At 41.8% G+C, this 16,303-nt stretch overlaps 1 protein-coding gene across 9 annotated transcripts in view; it reads left to right on the top strand.

Moving 5' to 3' along the window:
• IGF1R (insulin like growth factor 1 receptor) overlaps positions 1-16,303 on the top strand; it is a 308,192-nt gene that overhangs the window by 100,695 nt on the left and 191,194 nt on the right.

Genomic DNA, 16,303 nt, shown 5'->3' with positions numbered 1-16,303 from the left:
AATACATATATTAATTTTACATTTAATATTTTTAATTTAATTTCAGTTTGTAATCTTTATTAATTCACTTTTACTCTTCCTTTTGACTTGTTATGTTGCATGCCTGTCTCATTTTGCTTTTAGTCTTCTTAAAGTAAAATGAAACAGGCATTCAAGACATTTAAGGCTATAAATTTTCTTGAAGAATAGCTTTAGCTATGTATCTTTGGCTTTGGAGAATTAATCTCCTTTTTGTTATGTTTCTAGACGGTTTATAGCTAAAATACTTACTTGCCCTTTGATTCTGAAATTATTTAAAAGCATTTCACTAAATTTTCTTTTAGGTATCCTTTGGTACTTTATTATCATCTATGAATGAAATCTTATAGGGGTTTATGAAAGTTTACTGGTGTCCAAATATATGATCAATTTTTAATTGTTCCATGGGCATAAAAAAATACTTGGTAAAATACAGAGCTTTCCCTTTCTATATTTAGTAAATCAGACCTATTGATTGCATTATATTCAGAGCCTCCAAATCCGTGTTTGTTTTTGCTGTCAAATTGAGAGCTATGTTAGTGTCTAAAAATTTTTAAACTGTCATATTTCTAAGATCTTTTGCTTAATGTAGTCACCTGCCATTTTATTTCATGCATAAAGATGTATATTTTTTTTTTACATCAGATTACATATCCTACTTTCTCCAGTTTGAGACTTAATGGCCTTGAATTCTTCTTTGATTCTTATATCACCACCATTGCTTTCTTTTTATTTGTATTTGCTCCTTCAGCTCTTCATTTTTCAACTCCTTATCACTTTGTCTTGGGTAGGTTCAGTGTTTTGCTGTTGTTATTTTAAATAGAGCTGGACTTGTAAAATCCAATGTGACAGTTTTGTCCTTTAACAGAGATTCTGCCTTCTCTTGTCTTTATAGTGATAACCAATAAATTTTGCTTCATTTCATCTTTTCAGTGGCTGCCACTTATTTTCCTTTGTTTTGTTTTTCTCAATTCTTATGTCATTTTAGCAATTACTTTGTTAATTTAAAAGTTGTGTTATTTTCAATCCTTCTAGTCCCTAACAGTTGAAAGAAAACTCTCTCTCCTGACACACCAGCCTTAAATCACTGCTTTGTCCACCAAGATGTGCATTTGCACAACTCCTGTCATCCCCATAATTTGGTATCTCCTGGATCTTCCTCCAGATTTCTTATCCTCTGATTCGTGAATTCCTATTCCATGTTTTTACTCTTTGCTTTGTGATGCCTACATCCCCCCGCCCCTTAATCCTCCGGAACATTATTTTGATATCCTAGGGCAATAGACATATTCTCTTCACCTCATTGTATTTTTTATTTTTTAATGTTAATTTATTGTGGTAAGAACAATTAACATGAGATTTACCTTCTTACATTTTAAAGTGTTCAGTATGGTTTTGTAGACCATAGGTACAGTGATGCACAGCAGGTCTTCAGGATTTAGTCACTTTGTTTAACTGAAACTTTATGAACTCCTGTTAAGTTTTCTTAATCAGCTTCTTTTTAAATTCAGAAGGTTTTTTTTTTATGGGGTGTTGATTTTGTTTTGGAGGGAGGTTTGGGTGTGTGAGCAGCATGTGGAAGTTCCCAGGCCAGGGATCGAGCATGAGCTACAGCAGTGACAACTCTGGATTCTTAATTGCTAGGCCACCAGGGAACTCCTCAGAAAGTTTTAAAGCTACAACTGTATCTCCATGCGTGCTCTCATTACCTTTTCATCAAATTTTTCCTCCGCTTGGAGTTCGCATGGTGGCTCAGCAGGTTAAGAGTCCAACATAGTGTTCATGAGGCTGCGGGTTTTATCCCTGGCTTCCCTCAATGGGTTAAGGATCCTGTGTGGCTGGAAGCTGCAGCTTAGGTCGTAGATGTGTCCCAGATCTGGTGTTGCCGTGGCTGTGCCGTGGGCTGGCAGCTACAGCTCTGGTTTGACCCCTAGTCTAGGAACATGCATGTGCCTCAAGTGTGGTCCTAAAAAGAAAAAAATAGTTGTTTTCCCTTTTGCTTCATTAGTTTTATTCTGGCATGCACCATTGCAGTTCAGCTTGACCACCCTCCCTCAGGCTTCTTGTCTCTTCGCCTGCTTCTGGCTGCCCTCAGCAGCCAATGTAGATTGCAGGTTGTATTACTCCAGCAATGGTGAACTAGCAAGAGGTAGATGACGGAAGTGAGGGAGCAAGTAGCCTCCTGCTGTGTTCTCTGTCCCCAGGCTCTCCTGGCCACAAGGCTTGGGAACAGTGCCACCTTCCATTGAAGCCTCCTTCCCTTGGGTTTCATGTGGATCCGAAGGCTTCTTCCCTTCACAGGGACCCTCAGCTACAGTGGACCATGGAGAGTCATGCCAGTTTCCTCTTCTGCAGATGTTGCTCCCTCCACCCTTAGAGGTCCCTTTACCTCAGGCATTGCCTGTGAACTTTATAGGTTGTCGTTCTTGTTATTCCAGGAAGGGAACTGGCAGGGAAGCCGGGTCAAGTCTGTTTGCTCAGGCCATCAGCTTCCCCACAGAAAAAGTGTTGGAGCAGAAATTTATTTGCTCTATGTATTGTGAGATAGAAGCAGAAAAAAGATGTGTATACCTGCATTTGGAAGCAACTCGGTAAGAGTGATGATACACTGATGGGGCATACAATTAATTTAATTGTATGAAATTGGGAAACTTAAACGAAGGAGACACAACACTGTGTTTCTCTTATGGGGAGAACTCTATTTCTTATCCTTATCCCCAGCACCTTCTCCCCCACGTCACTTAGTACAGAGAATAACACATCCTACCAATGGCGTAATCAACAACAGCATCGATTATCTGCCTAGAAGCATACACACATGTACACACAGAGAGAGAGAGAGAGAGGTGGAATTTCCTCTCTTCACAGCTGGAAAACTTGACGCAAAATACCTAACTAGCTTGACCCAAGTTGGGGAGTGTTTGCATCTGCATCTCAAAGTAGGTGTTTTTGCCTTATATTCACAGGCTATTTATATAAAGTGGCACTGGGCTGTCCCAGAAAGGACTGCAGCGTTAGGTTAAGACCGTGTGTGCTCTCTTTTAATGAGTCTTACCTTTAGAATAGTGTGTTTTCCTGTTTTCCAGTATCTTAGGATGTAAGTGCCCAAGTACCTCCATGGTTTGCATCACAGGAGAAGGGCCCGCAGTGCGGTCTGTTTGGTGAACACATGGATTATTGCAGCGAGGTGCAATAGAAATAGCTTCATGTCCTTACAAAATTACCAACACAAGTAAGAACCTGGAAATTGTTGCTATGCATGTATGTCAGAAGATTTCTCAACCACTTCCATACTGAGTTTAAAAAAAGACTTTTTTATTTTCAAGTTTTGTGGGCATCTGGGGCCACATGTCAGCTAAAGCTGAATAGTTGCAAGGCATTTTTAGATCCTTAGGTACATACTCTGTTGAAAATATCTCTGTGTATCAGGTCTCAAAGTTATAGTGCCTGTAATCTGCTGATAAATGTGGTGTCTGCACTGGCCAGCTGAGCTTCAACCACATGAGGACTTGCAGAGTTACCTAATGTTGGTATCTTTTCATTCCTCAAACAGTTTATCTGCCTGTCCCAAAGCACTTTGAGACTTAACTTCTTATCTTGGTTGACCAGTATTTGCAGACAGGGCCAATGCCTCTGCTGCCACTTTTGCTTGGTTACTGCAAGAGAGCACCATCGTTTTTCTCTTTTTTAATGAAGCATTAAGGTCCGTTTACATAGTGATAAATAAAGTAATTACTGCAGCCATGGCATTCTGCCTAAGTCATCTTGAAAACTGAATGCAAAATCTTTTTAATAGCCCCATAATGGTCTCTTGAAGTGTTAAGATTTTTATAATGATAGCTGTAATACAAGGGCCATCATTTACTGGGAGGCTTGAATACTGACCATTTCCAGGGGGTCCCCGTTCGTCTCCAGCTGGGCTGAGTGGACATCAGTGCAGATGGGTGCGTGCTGGCTTCTGTGATGGGTGTCTGCCAGGGCCGCCCTCGGTCAGGAGAAGGAGGCTAACCTGCCACCATCTTGAGATGATGGGGTGTTTCTAGTCCAGCTCCCTGTTGCCATGGAGGAGGTTTTAGGATATCTTCTTTTTTGGCAAAATAGAACTTCTGTTTTGGGAACTCTAAGGCACTGCCCAGTTTGGAGAGTGTTATATAAGAAGTCATATTTCTTCTCTTTTTTGATTGTCCATCATTTGATACAAACTGATCAAAGAATGCTTCAGTGATGAAAAGGAGAGGGGAACTTTGCTCAACTCTTTTTTGTGGGTATCATTTGCTTTCTTTTTTTGAAAAATTTCTTTTTTTATTGAAGTATAGTTGATTTACAGTGTTGTGTTCATTTCTGCAGTATATAGCAAAGTGATTCCATTATAGATACATTCTTTTTTATATTCTTTTCAATTATTTGGTTTATGTCAGGGTATTGAATACAGTTCCCTATGGATAGTGATGAACTTGCCTTTGGTCCAGTAAGACCTTGTCATTTGCTTCTCAATGTCTAATTTATTTCAGCATTTTAAAGGCACAGAGATTCTGAATCGTCTCTTTGTGCCAAATTGAAGTGAACTAGAGACATATTTTGCACAGAGCTGTGTGGATGGTTATCCTCTTGGCAAAGTCTGGGCCTAGATGCCACGTGACCGTCAGACAGGTGACCCACCCTATGGTGGGGGTTCTGCAGCTCTGCATTGAAGGTGCCCTGGCTCTGAGTTCTGGAGTGTTCTTCTGCAGGAAAGACTGCAGGGGTGTATCCCAGCACTCGGATTTTTTGTACATCTGTTACTGGGTGTCGTTGGCTTTGATGGCTGGAACTCTCGGAGAGACATGCTGTTATCAGTGCTGTCTGTCACTGCATAGCCTTCTAGCTCTTGCTGGGTCCCAAGTGAGTTTCAGGGACAGAGGCAGAGAGAGAGAAAGAAAACAATGCAGAGGCAGATGGGGAAAGAGAAAGGAAGGAGCTACAGAGTCATGGAAGGAGAGAGGAACAAGGGAGGGAGAAAGGTGTGGAACATTCAGAGTAGGCGGATAAATGACAGTTCACAGAATGGGGCCCAGCCAGGGGTCTGGCCCTCTTGATTTGTCTTCATAGCTGGTCTGAGACTGGCCAGAGCCATGATAGCCTCCAGCCCTGTGGGAACTTGCCCTTTCCAGCTGAGGTTTGAGGTGGACCCTCTAATCTTGTTTCCATAGTCCATTGGTCTCACCCCTGGGCCTGGGCTGTTGCCCCTGCTAGCCACGCCTTTCCTTCTGTGAGAATCCTTCAGGTTCCATTCAATCTTAATTCCTCTAGGATGCTACTGATGAATGTAATGTTTACCGGCCGCCTCTCAGTGCCAGGCACCATGCTAGGCGTGGGAGACAGTAATGAACTCACCTTTGCTCCAGCTTTTAGGGAGCTCACATCTAGTGGGAGACACAGATGAAACTTAGGTCCTAACTACACAAACCTTTTACTCTTCACCTGTTTTATCATCCAGTCTTGCCTTCCTGGCATTCATTTCCTGTTTGGAGCATGCCTGAGGCATTGGCACTTCCACACAGAGACTGCAGTGTCCGGGTCCCTACCTCTTGTGCTGATGCCACTTAGCAGTCCAAGGATGACGGTAATTCCTGCATGTGTACAGTGACCATTGCCTTTGCATAAAGAAATGTTGAAGTTATACAAGAAACTCAGGAAAGTTGTTACCTTCTGAATGTATACCTTTTCATATCATTTTGAAGTTGAACCCTCTGATTGTGTCTCCTATTCCAAAAGGGTTTTAAATTTTTAAAAATGCGTCTTTCAAAGATGCACACATTCCAAAAGTTAATTTTTCTGTTATGGAGATCATGTTCTTTCAAATATGTAAATTAAATTTAAAAGAAAAAAATAGACGTAAGAGAGAAAATGAAAACCAATGTAATGTCTATAAAGGCAGCTCTGACCATCTCTTTTTATTTAATATTGACATTTTCTACGGTTCATCTGACATGTTCTAGCTAGGGAAATCTTTTCCTTTTTGTCCCTTTCTGATTTTATTTTTCTCAATGTATTTAGACCCTTTTCTATTCTGTTGTGTTAATTTTCAGTGTTGCTCTTTCAGATGTGAATTAGGGGCCACAAATGATCTTTGAAAACAAGCAAACATCCTGAGGGCCATAGTGTGTTTGCGTGTTTGTTTTTAGCATCAGTTGACACTGTGCTTCTGACATGGCTAAGACTGCTGTTTTGTGTTTTTAGAACAAAGCTTTGTGTCACTGTCATCCTAGTGTGGAGCAGGTGGCCTCCCCTGCCCCCCACCTACCTTTCCCCTGTTTGTGAGGCTTTGTGGACGCTGTGCATGGACAGTGTCCTCCCACCCTGGGAAGGATGCAGAGGCCCCTTAGTAATCCCTGGGTTTGGTCTCATCCAAGTGGTAACCTTAAATTCTGGCCTATACTTATTGAAACTGGGCTAAGGGGTTTTAACCTCTTTTGTGCATTCATTTTGAATGCCTGGACTATAGAGTCCCTTGCAGACCACCTGACCATGTAAGGCCTGCTTGGTTCTGTTGCTTCCAGGCTGATTGGTCATATGTGCTTGCAAATGACATACAAGGTTTTGGTTTTTGTTGTGGTTGTTTTGGTAACAGCTTTACTGAGATACTATTCACATACAATGCAGTTCACCCATTTAAAGTGTACAGTTCAATGGCTTTTAGTATATTGAGTTATGCAACCATCACAACAATTAGGTTTTTTTTTTTTTTTTTTTTAGGAGTATACAGTGTTATGACTTAATATGTGTATACATTGGGAAATGATTACCAAAGCCAAGTTAGTTAACACATCTACCACCTCACATAGCTTTTGTTTTGGCTTGGGTTTTTTTCCTTTCCTTTCCTTTTCTTTTCTTTTTTTTTTTTGATGAGAACACAAGTTCTACTATCTTAGCAAACTTCAAGTATTGTACATTACAGTGTTATTAACTGTAGTCACCATGCTCTAGATCCTCAGAGTTTATTCATCTTATAACTCATGGTTTGTACCTTTTGACCAGCATCTCCTCCTTTCCCCTACTCCGTAACCCTTGGCAGATCTATCTGGTTCTATGGGGTTTTTTTTAGATTCCGTATGTAAGTGAGATTTTTCCATTGTTGTCTTTGTCTGTCTTATTTCACTCAGCCCAATGTCTGCCAGGCTCATCTGTGTTATCACAAACAGCAGGACAGGGTTTCCTTCTTTTTATGGCTGGGCAATATTCCACTGTATTGTATGTACACACACTCACATGCATATGTGATACAGATATTTGACATTTTCTCTTTCTGTTCACCTATCAATGGATATTTAAGTTGATATTGATATCCTGATTGTTGTGAACAGTGCTGCAGGGAGCATGGGGTACACTTGCAGATGTGGGAATCACGTGACACTGTGACACTTCCAGCTGTGATGCAGTCCTGACCAGTGTGACCCCATCAACACCAGTGGCCTTTAGTGAGAGTGTCTTGTTTTTCAAGTGTTTTTCCCCTCACAGGTCCCCTAGGCTTGGTTCTTGCTGTGTGCCAGGTAGGCGTGCATGTTTCAGCTTTTTCGTTCTTCTGGAGAATTGTTGCTGACGAGAAACGCTTGGCATTGCATCAGATTTGTTCTTGCCACTGCTGTATTAGCAATAAATAGATACTCAGTTTGCATATTTAACACCCTTCCTTCAGCCCACATCTCTTCACTATAGGATCAGCTTTTCATTGCTTTGTAGAGCTTTTAATTACATGGGGCTTTTCTGTCTTAACTAGGATATAACTTTTCTCCTTATTAATCAGAAAAAGTCACCAAGAATGTTACAATTTATAATGGGGAGGAGTATTCACAAACAAGCTTACCGTTTTTCCTTCCTTCCTTCCTTCCTTCCTTCCTTCCTTCCTTCCTTCCTTCCTTCCTTTCTTTCTTTCTTTCTTTCTTTCTTTCTTTCTTTCTTTCTTTCTTTCTTTCTTTCTTTTCTTTCTTTTCTTTCTTTTCTTTCTTCTTCTTCTTCTTCTTTTTTTTTTGGCTGCCTTGTGGCATATGGAGTTCCTAGGCCAGGGGTTGGGTCCGAGCCACAGTGGTGACCTAAGCTGCAGTGCTGGGATCCTTGACCCACTGTGCCAGGCCCAGGGATTGAACCTGTGTCCCAGTGCTCCCAAGAGGCCACCAATCCCATTGTGTCACAGCAGGGACTCCTTTTTTTCTTTTTCTTCTTATTCTTTTTTTTGTGTGTGTGTGAGTGACATTACTTTTATCATGAGAAGGGAAAAAAAGAGGACTTTGGAAGTAAAAATAAATTATTTGCTAAAATCATCAACCTCCGCAATAACCCAGTGGGTCTATTGTTTACAGCAAAGGAGTTACATACAGAAGGATGCTGGGGACTTAGTGACTAAGAGAAATTAGATTTTGTTACAAATACAGGCTTTCAGCACAGAGAAAGGGGATACTTTATAAATATTGTGAAGAGTTTTTACATATAATACAATAATAGTGAATGCTAAACCAGCTTAGCCAACTTCTTGTTTTTTCTTTTTAAAGTGATACTCTTTGAATGATAATTCCCTATACTGTCTTCGAATCCACAGCTCCACTGAGGTGCCCCTGTGTTTTCAGAGCCATTGCGAGTCTGTTTTAAGACTTCCTTTCTGATATATGTGGTGGGATATTTACTTTTTAAGAAGAAAAAAAGGCTTTTTTTTTTTTTTTTTTTTTAACTGTGGTAGAATTCACATAGCATAAAAATTAGCTATTTAAAAGCAAACAGATCAGGGACATTTAGTACATCACAAGGTTGTACAACCACCACCTCTAACTGTCTAGTTCCAGAACATTTCATCACCCCAACAGGAAGCTCTGTACCCACTGAGCTTGTTCCCCATTCCTCCCCCTTCCAAGCCCCTCACAACTACCGATCTCCTTTCTATCTCTATGTATTAACCTGCTCTGGATGTCTCATTTGAGTGGAATCATACAGTGTGTGAGCTTCTGTTTCTTCTTTCATTTATCATATTTTTTGTATCATTGTCTCAGCTTTTATTATTATTATTATTATTTAATAGTTATTTCTCCAAATAATTTTTTTTCTGCTGTACAGCATGGTGACCCAGTTACACATACATGTACACATTCTATTTTCTCACATTATCATGCTCCATTGTAAGTGACTAGACATAGTTCCCAGTTGCCACACAGCAGGATCTCATTGCCAATCCATTCCAAAGGCAATAGTTTGTATCTATTAACCCCAAGCTCCCCAACCACCCCACTCTCTCCCCTCCCCTCCCCCCTTGGCAGCCACAAGTCTATTTATCATATTTTTAAGGTTCATCTGCGTTGTAGCTTGTACAATCCTTCATTCCTTTTCTTTTTTTCTTTTTTCTTTTTTTTAATTTAATTTTTTTTTTTTTTTTGTCTTTTTTTGGCTATTTCTTCGGCCGCTCCCGCGGCATATGGAGGTTCCCAGGCTAGGGGTTGAATCGGAGCTGTAGCCACCGGCCTACACCAGAGCCACAGCAACGTGGGATCCAAGCCACGTCTGCAACCTACACCACAGCTCACGGCAACGCCGGATCGTTAACCCACTGAGCAAGGGCAGGGACCGAACCCGCAACCTCATGGTTCCTAGTCGGATTCGTTAACCACTGCGCCACGAAGGGAACTTCCCCTTTTCTTTTTTAAAATATTTAATTTTTTATGGCTGTACCTGCAGCATATCGAAGTTCCCAGGCCAGGGATTGAATCTGAGACATAGACGTGATCTACACTGCAGCTATTGGCAATGCCAGATCCTTTAACTCACTGTGCTGGGCTGGGGATTGAACCCGTACCTCTGCAGCAACCTGAGCACCTACAGTCAGGTTCTTAACCCACTGCTCCACAGTGGAAACTCCCCTTCACTCCTTCTCAAAAAATTTTTTTTTGTGCTGCACCTGTGGCATGTGTAAGTTTGGGCAGGGATTGAACCTACACCACAGCAGTAACCAGAGCCACTGCAATGACAGTAACCAGCTCCTCAACCCCATTGCGCCACAAGGGAACTTCCATTTCTAAAAATTTTGATACTGTGATCTTAAGGGTTTTAATTGTAATTTTATTGTAATCTCTTTTTCTGTGGTTTAGTTCATTTTTTTATTGAGGTATAATTTACATATAACATTCTATTAGTTTCAAGTGTACAACAAATTAACTTGATTATTTGTATATAGTATAAAATGATCACCACAATAAGTTTGGTTAACATCCACCCCTATATGTAGTTACAAAATTTGTTTTCTCATCATGAGAATTTTCAAGATTTACTCTCTTAGCAACTTGCAAATATGTAATACAGGGTTATCATCTCTGGTTATCACCATGCTTTACATTAAATTTTAATGGATGAATAATGTTCCATTGGATGGATATACCACATTTGTCTTTTCCAGAAGATTTGCTCATTATTGCATAAACCCAGAACTTAATATCTCAATCTTGATTCTGGGATAGATACAGAGATAATGTATTCTCTCTCCTTCTGAACTCAAACAATCATGACAACATTCTGTATTTAGAGATTTAATGAGAATGCATCTGCCCAATAGAAGTGAAAGGACTTTAAAAAGAATACTATATAATTGCTAGATAACTTTTTATCATTCAGGCAAATCTTACATTAATTTAGAGTGGCCAGATTCTTTACAATACTCTGACATTGAAGGAATTTCCCCCTTAATTTTACAGCTCACTCTTCAGCCAGCATATATTGTGGGTCAGCTGTATACCAGGAACTGCTCTAAAGGACTATCCTGAGTTCATGGTCCAGCAGGGAGAAGACAGGCGGGCAAATGTTGTGCTAGTGATGAATGAGCATCCCATAGTGGGTGCACCAATAGCATACATGGGAGAGGGCTTCCAGTTCTGTGCAATGGCAGGTGGGGCTGGGGAACCCAGCTAGGGCAGGAGGAAGAATGGTGTCAGGTGTTGAGTGCCAGGCTGGAAATAGCCTTTGAGAGAAGGGCTGGGGACAAGAGTGAGGCTGGATCACAGAGCACTCACAGGGCCAGGCAGGTAATCATCCTTCTTCAGTCAGTAGAGTATCCAGGAGGGTTTTCCATTGCACCAACATTCCTCGAGTTCATTCATTCTAAGGTTTAAGTAAATTCAACACTGATAAACATTACCCAAGTGATGAATTGAGTCCATAAGGAAGTCCTTGTCCCCTCCCACTGACTTTGCTGAGTACAAGCCCGCCCTTCAGTTCTCTCTCTTCTGATTCCTACCCCCACTATCCTTCAGTTTTTCACCTAATGGATTTATATCTTAACAAAATAAGGATGAAGTAGATATTCTGAAAATTCCAATTTAATGAATGATTAACAATAACTTTTATCCACTGACAGAAAAACTAATCATTACAGTCCATACTTCAAGGGTCATTCTTTTGGTTTTGGTTGTAGTTGTAGAGGTGGGTGACGGTGGTGGTTTTCTCTCTCTCTCTCTGTTTTTTTTGGGGGGGGGTTATTCTTAATGTATCTTCAAATTTCGGCAGAAGTTGTGGTTGAGTTGGTGATTGAATAACTCATTTCTTGATCACTTTATTCTCTGTCGGTCTACAAGGACCTTTATATTCCTTTTAGTCTTCTTTTTTAAAAGTTCACAATATTAACCCCTGCCAGAATGGGTGTAGTTACTGTGGGTGGTAGGAAGCAAACCATTGATTTATTCCTGCAGGCATCAGGAACTGCACCACCTTAACGGTGTTTTGTTATGATCATCTTGTACCTACAGTTATGTACTAAGTCAGTTACTTTGCTAATTCAAGTTACTCAAGAGGAGGTTATTTAAGTGAGTGAGCTATTTATAATTCTCTTTGTAGAAAGCCTCTAGCTCATCTGGTAGCCACTTTATTCCAGGGCTCCCTCCATGTGTGCCCTTGACCCTTACCCTCCCAGTAATGCCTTCTGAGCTTTTGGAAACCCACATAAGCATTTTGTATGGGCCAGTGGGCATCATTCACCTAATTTTTTTTTTTTTTTTTAATTTTGCATTTTAGGTCTGCTCCTGCAGCATATGGAAGTTCCCAGGCTAGGAGTCTAATTGGAGCTACACCTGCCAGCCTACACCACAGCCACAGCACTGTGGGATCCAAGCCTCATCTGTGACCAACATCACAGCTCACAGCAACTCTGGATTCTTAACCTAATGAGGGAGGCCAGGAATCAAACCCCAGTCCTCATGGATCCTAGTTGGATTCATTTCCAACAGGAACTCCCTTCCCACCTAAATCTGTTTTGTGTTCTCTGGATCATTCATTGTAAATAATTTATTTTTACCTTCCTGCATTGGATTCTTTAGGTGACAAAGATCTTAAGAAGTGCTCTAGGGAAAGAATGATCTCAGTAGTATTATTTTCAGAGAAAACATGTTTTCTGAGCATGGATTTTTCTGTTCTTTCTTTTCCAGGTAGGCTCTAATTCTGTGCTGTGCTTTTGTTTGGAAGTAGTTTTTTTGTCAAGGCTGCTACCACTGTGAAATAAGGAAGGGTATGTCAGTGTAGGAGGCATAACTGTAATTATCTGGTTGGGCGTGGCTTGTATTATTTTCCACCTCTTGATGAAATTCTGAAAAACTGAGGCCAAAAGTGAGGTTCCTTTTTGCCCTCAAAAAGATGTTTTAAAATAAAGATGTAATGAAAAAGCTTTATGAATACTTCAGGAAAAAAGAATTTTGTCGATATTCAGCAGTTTGCAAGTGCACCAATCTTGGGGTGGATTTTATCTTGATATGTTTTTAGAAATTCTGGAATTCAGTGTATTAAAATATATGGCTCTTGGACGTTCCCCTTGTGGCTCAGCAATAACAAGCCCAAGTAGTATCCATGAGGACGCGGGTTCGATCCCTCACCTTGCTCTGTGGGTTAAGGATCCAGTGTTGCCGTGAGCTGTGGTGTAGGTCGCAGATGTGGCTCGGATCCCGAGTTGTGGCTGTGGCTGGCAGCGGCAGCTCTGATTCCACTCCTAGCCTGGGAACTTACATTTGCCTAGGGTGCAACCTAAAAAGCACACACACACACACAAAATTTAAAAAATACATGGCTTTTAGTTAGAACCAGTTGTCACAGGATAGTAAGCATGAATGGAAATTGATACTTGTCCTCATCCTGCTTCATCCAGACAGTCAGCATCCCAGCTGATGGGGCCCACACTTCCTGTTGGTGCTGCTGGGATGGGAGAAGTGGGGAGCAGCCCATCTTATCTCCCAGCTCAGATCCTTGGCATTGCTTGAATATTTGTGTGTTTGTGTGGGGGTGATATTTTCTTGAGAAGGCTGCTAAATAACAGGAATTCTCAGAGTTCCTTAGTCTGCAGCCTGCACTGAATGGTGTGTGTGCCTTCTAGCAGTGAGGTAAGATCCAGGTTGATGGGGGTAACAGTCAGACTTAGAGTTAGAAAACCACACAGATGGAGAAGGTGGACCCTGTGGAGATTCACAGGTCCTCTGCTCATACAGGTTGCCTTTCAGGACGTTGCAGGAGCTCATTTTTTCCAGGAAATTGGGCTAAGGTCTCTTCATATCTTCAGCTTCACTGAGGTGTTATTTTTCTTCCTGTAACTTTGATTTTGGTTGATATGTAGTCTCTCCAAAGAAAATATTCATCAGATGCCCTTTCTACACCATGGCGTTGTGCAAGAGGTATCAGATTTTAGCATAAAAATGCATCATTCTGGCCACTCAGAGCTTCCCTGTGAACACATGTAGATAATGTGTAGTGGAAACCCATTTGATAAATTAAAAAATAATTTATCTCACTTCTTATTTTAACTCTTTTTGACACAGAGTATATCACAAGAGACAGCAAGAGTTTGAAGTCTTTGGATAGATACTTTGCTCGGTTTTGTGAAAACATTTAAACAGAAAGACTATATTTTCTTTGCAAGCAAGCAACATCAAAAAGTAGCATTTCTCTACCTTTATCATATGCATCTTGTGGCTAATTTATCCGTGGAGGGATGTGCTTTGTGTGGTGGTTTTTAAATGGTTTAGACCCTTTAAAATGTTGCCACGCTTACCTCTTTTTGTCCTAACAAGTATAAGGCATCACCTTTTCTGCTGACTGCCCTCTGCTCGTTTCCTGTAAAAACTCCTGGAGCGGTACTCTTGGGCCTGATCCTGGGAGTCTTCTAAAACTGCAACCCAGCAACAGTGTTCCATGCGTGCAGGGAAAGTAGGAAGACCTCTTCCATCCCTTTTTTTTTCCCTTTTCTTTTTCTTTTTTGTTCATTTTTGTTTCTTTGTTTAAATAGGCTTTATTAATTTTTTTTTGAGTTCACAGCAAAATCGAGCAGAGTACAAAGAGGTCACATGTGCCCTCTGCTCTGCCTTTACTGCTCCCCTCTCCCCCCACCCCTGCAACCCCCCAAGTGCTCAGAGCCTCCCCACCCCACCCCCAGCCACCCTATCGGCACTCTGTACCGGTCACCACCTCTTAAGTCTACCTGGACACATCACTGGAGTCCAGAGTTTACATCAGGCTTTGCCATCATCCCTTTCTTTTCAACTAGGTAAGAAATTCATCCCAACATAGCCGATGCTGTCAGGATCCCCATGTGCTGCATTGCTAGTAATTAAAACTGGAGCCTGAATTAAAGGAGAGATAGTTTTTTATTGATTGCTGGCATTTGTGAAAAAGGTTTAATTAGACCAGGATATGAAGGGGCTTATTGGCACTTTCCCGCTAGCGCTGACATGGGTCTTTTTTGTGTCTCATCTTGCTCGGAAATTTATGAGTCTACTGCCTTCTGACGAGTGTGCCAGCCACACAGCTTTCATGATTACTAATCCTGGCCATTTTGTTTTGTTTTGTTCCTAAACTTACACATCACGGCACATACTCAGAGGTCTTTCCAGGCATGATTTGAGGTTCTTCGTCCTTCTGTACTGTGGTCTTCCTTGCCCTCTGTGGCTCCCTGGGTGTAAGTGGCTGTTAGCTGACTCTCAAGCCCCTTCCCCTCCTAGCTGTCCCCAGCCCTGCATGCTGGTGGGTTTGTAACTTGGAACCCCTCTGGATATGGAATTTGGGGTCTCCAAGTTTGGGGGTGATGACGAATCCCCATAGGCTGACTGAGTATGCTTCTGCTGGAATTAGAAGTTAGGGGAAGAGAGGTGTAGGCACAGATTTTTACCCTGAAGACCTTTGAACTGGGGAGTGGAGGGCTAGGTTCAGGTGTGAGAGTCCATGAAACTGCAGAGTATTGTGTCACAGTTTGTCTCTAGGCATTGTTCTGGGCAGGAGGGTCCCCTGCAGTCATCAGATTTGTAAAGAGATTTTGGACCCCTTGAGAAGTCGCCTGTCAAGAAGAAGGTTCTAGTTGGGTCCCATTAGTCCCCCATGCAGCCTGTTTGAATGTTTAAAGTTGGTGACTGGCTCCATCTGTGAATGAAGCTTTGAATGGGGATAGAATTGGGTCACTGTTGTGTGATGAAGTGCACCTCTCCTCGGGGTGGGCGTGGGGAGATGGTAGTAGCCCTGCTGTTTCTCTTTGAGTCTTCCCTCCCATCTGCTTGTGTGTCCATCTGTCCAGGCACCCAACGTGGGGATGGGCCCAGCACCTCCTGCTTCCTGAAAGTTGACATTTAGTTCTCTGGAGAACAAGGCTGAGTAGGACCCATGGGGATTTTCCCTACATGCTGCCCTCCTTTCCCTCACCCCTCTGTTCTCCCATCTTCCCCCTTCTTTCTCTGTCCTTACCACTGTTCCCTGAGGGCTCCCAGATTCCTCTGAGTGGAGCAAACCCACATGCTGACAGGTGTGCTTCCATGTGCTTGTGTCTTTGATGAGGAAAAGGGACAGGGCCAAGGCTTTAACTTAAGGTAAGAAGCTTTACCTAGGATGATACCCAGAAAACGGGGAGGTAGGAGGCGAGGCAGGTGGTCTGGGCCAGAATATGCCCCCAGAGTGAATGCTCTGGTGAGGCCCAAGTATATCCTGGAAAGAACAGCTCTCAGGTCAGGACTGGAGTTCATCTACCAGCAAGCAAGAACTTACGCAAGAGATAAGGTCTTTGTTTCAGAAGGAACACATTCAATGATAAGGGAGAGGAAAAATTTAAGGGCACAGTTAAGTTTGGATGTTTGCTTTCTTGTTTAGTTTCTGGCAATTGTTATAAAGCCCAGGGTGTTCTTTGTTTACCAGCAGCCAGCTGATCAGGTTACGGATGTTCAGGCTAACTTTCCCTCCCACCCTTCCTCCTTCCTTCTCCTATTCTGCCCACAGTTTTTTTCAAGTCGGCAGGAAGGCTTTTAATTTTTTAACAGCATGG

Source organism: Sus scrofa, chromosome 1 (genome assembly GCF_054392235.1).
Source record: "Sus scrofa isolate SSC_HxYL_T2T_F1_AM1 chromosome 1, Sscrofa_HxYL_maternal_Yorkshire_Landrace_v2.0, whole genome shotgun sequence".
NCBI lineage: Eukaryota > Metazoa > Chordata > Mammalia > Artiodactyla > Suidae > Sus > Sus scrofa.
The sequence above is the reverse complement of the archived record's forward strand: the minus strand, read 5'-3'. Positions and strand labels throughout refer to the sequence as shown.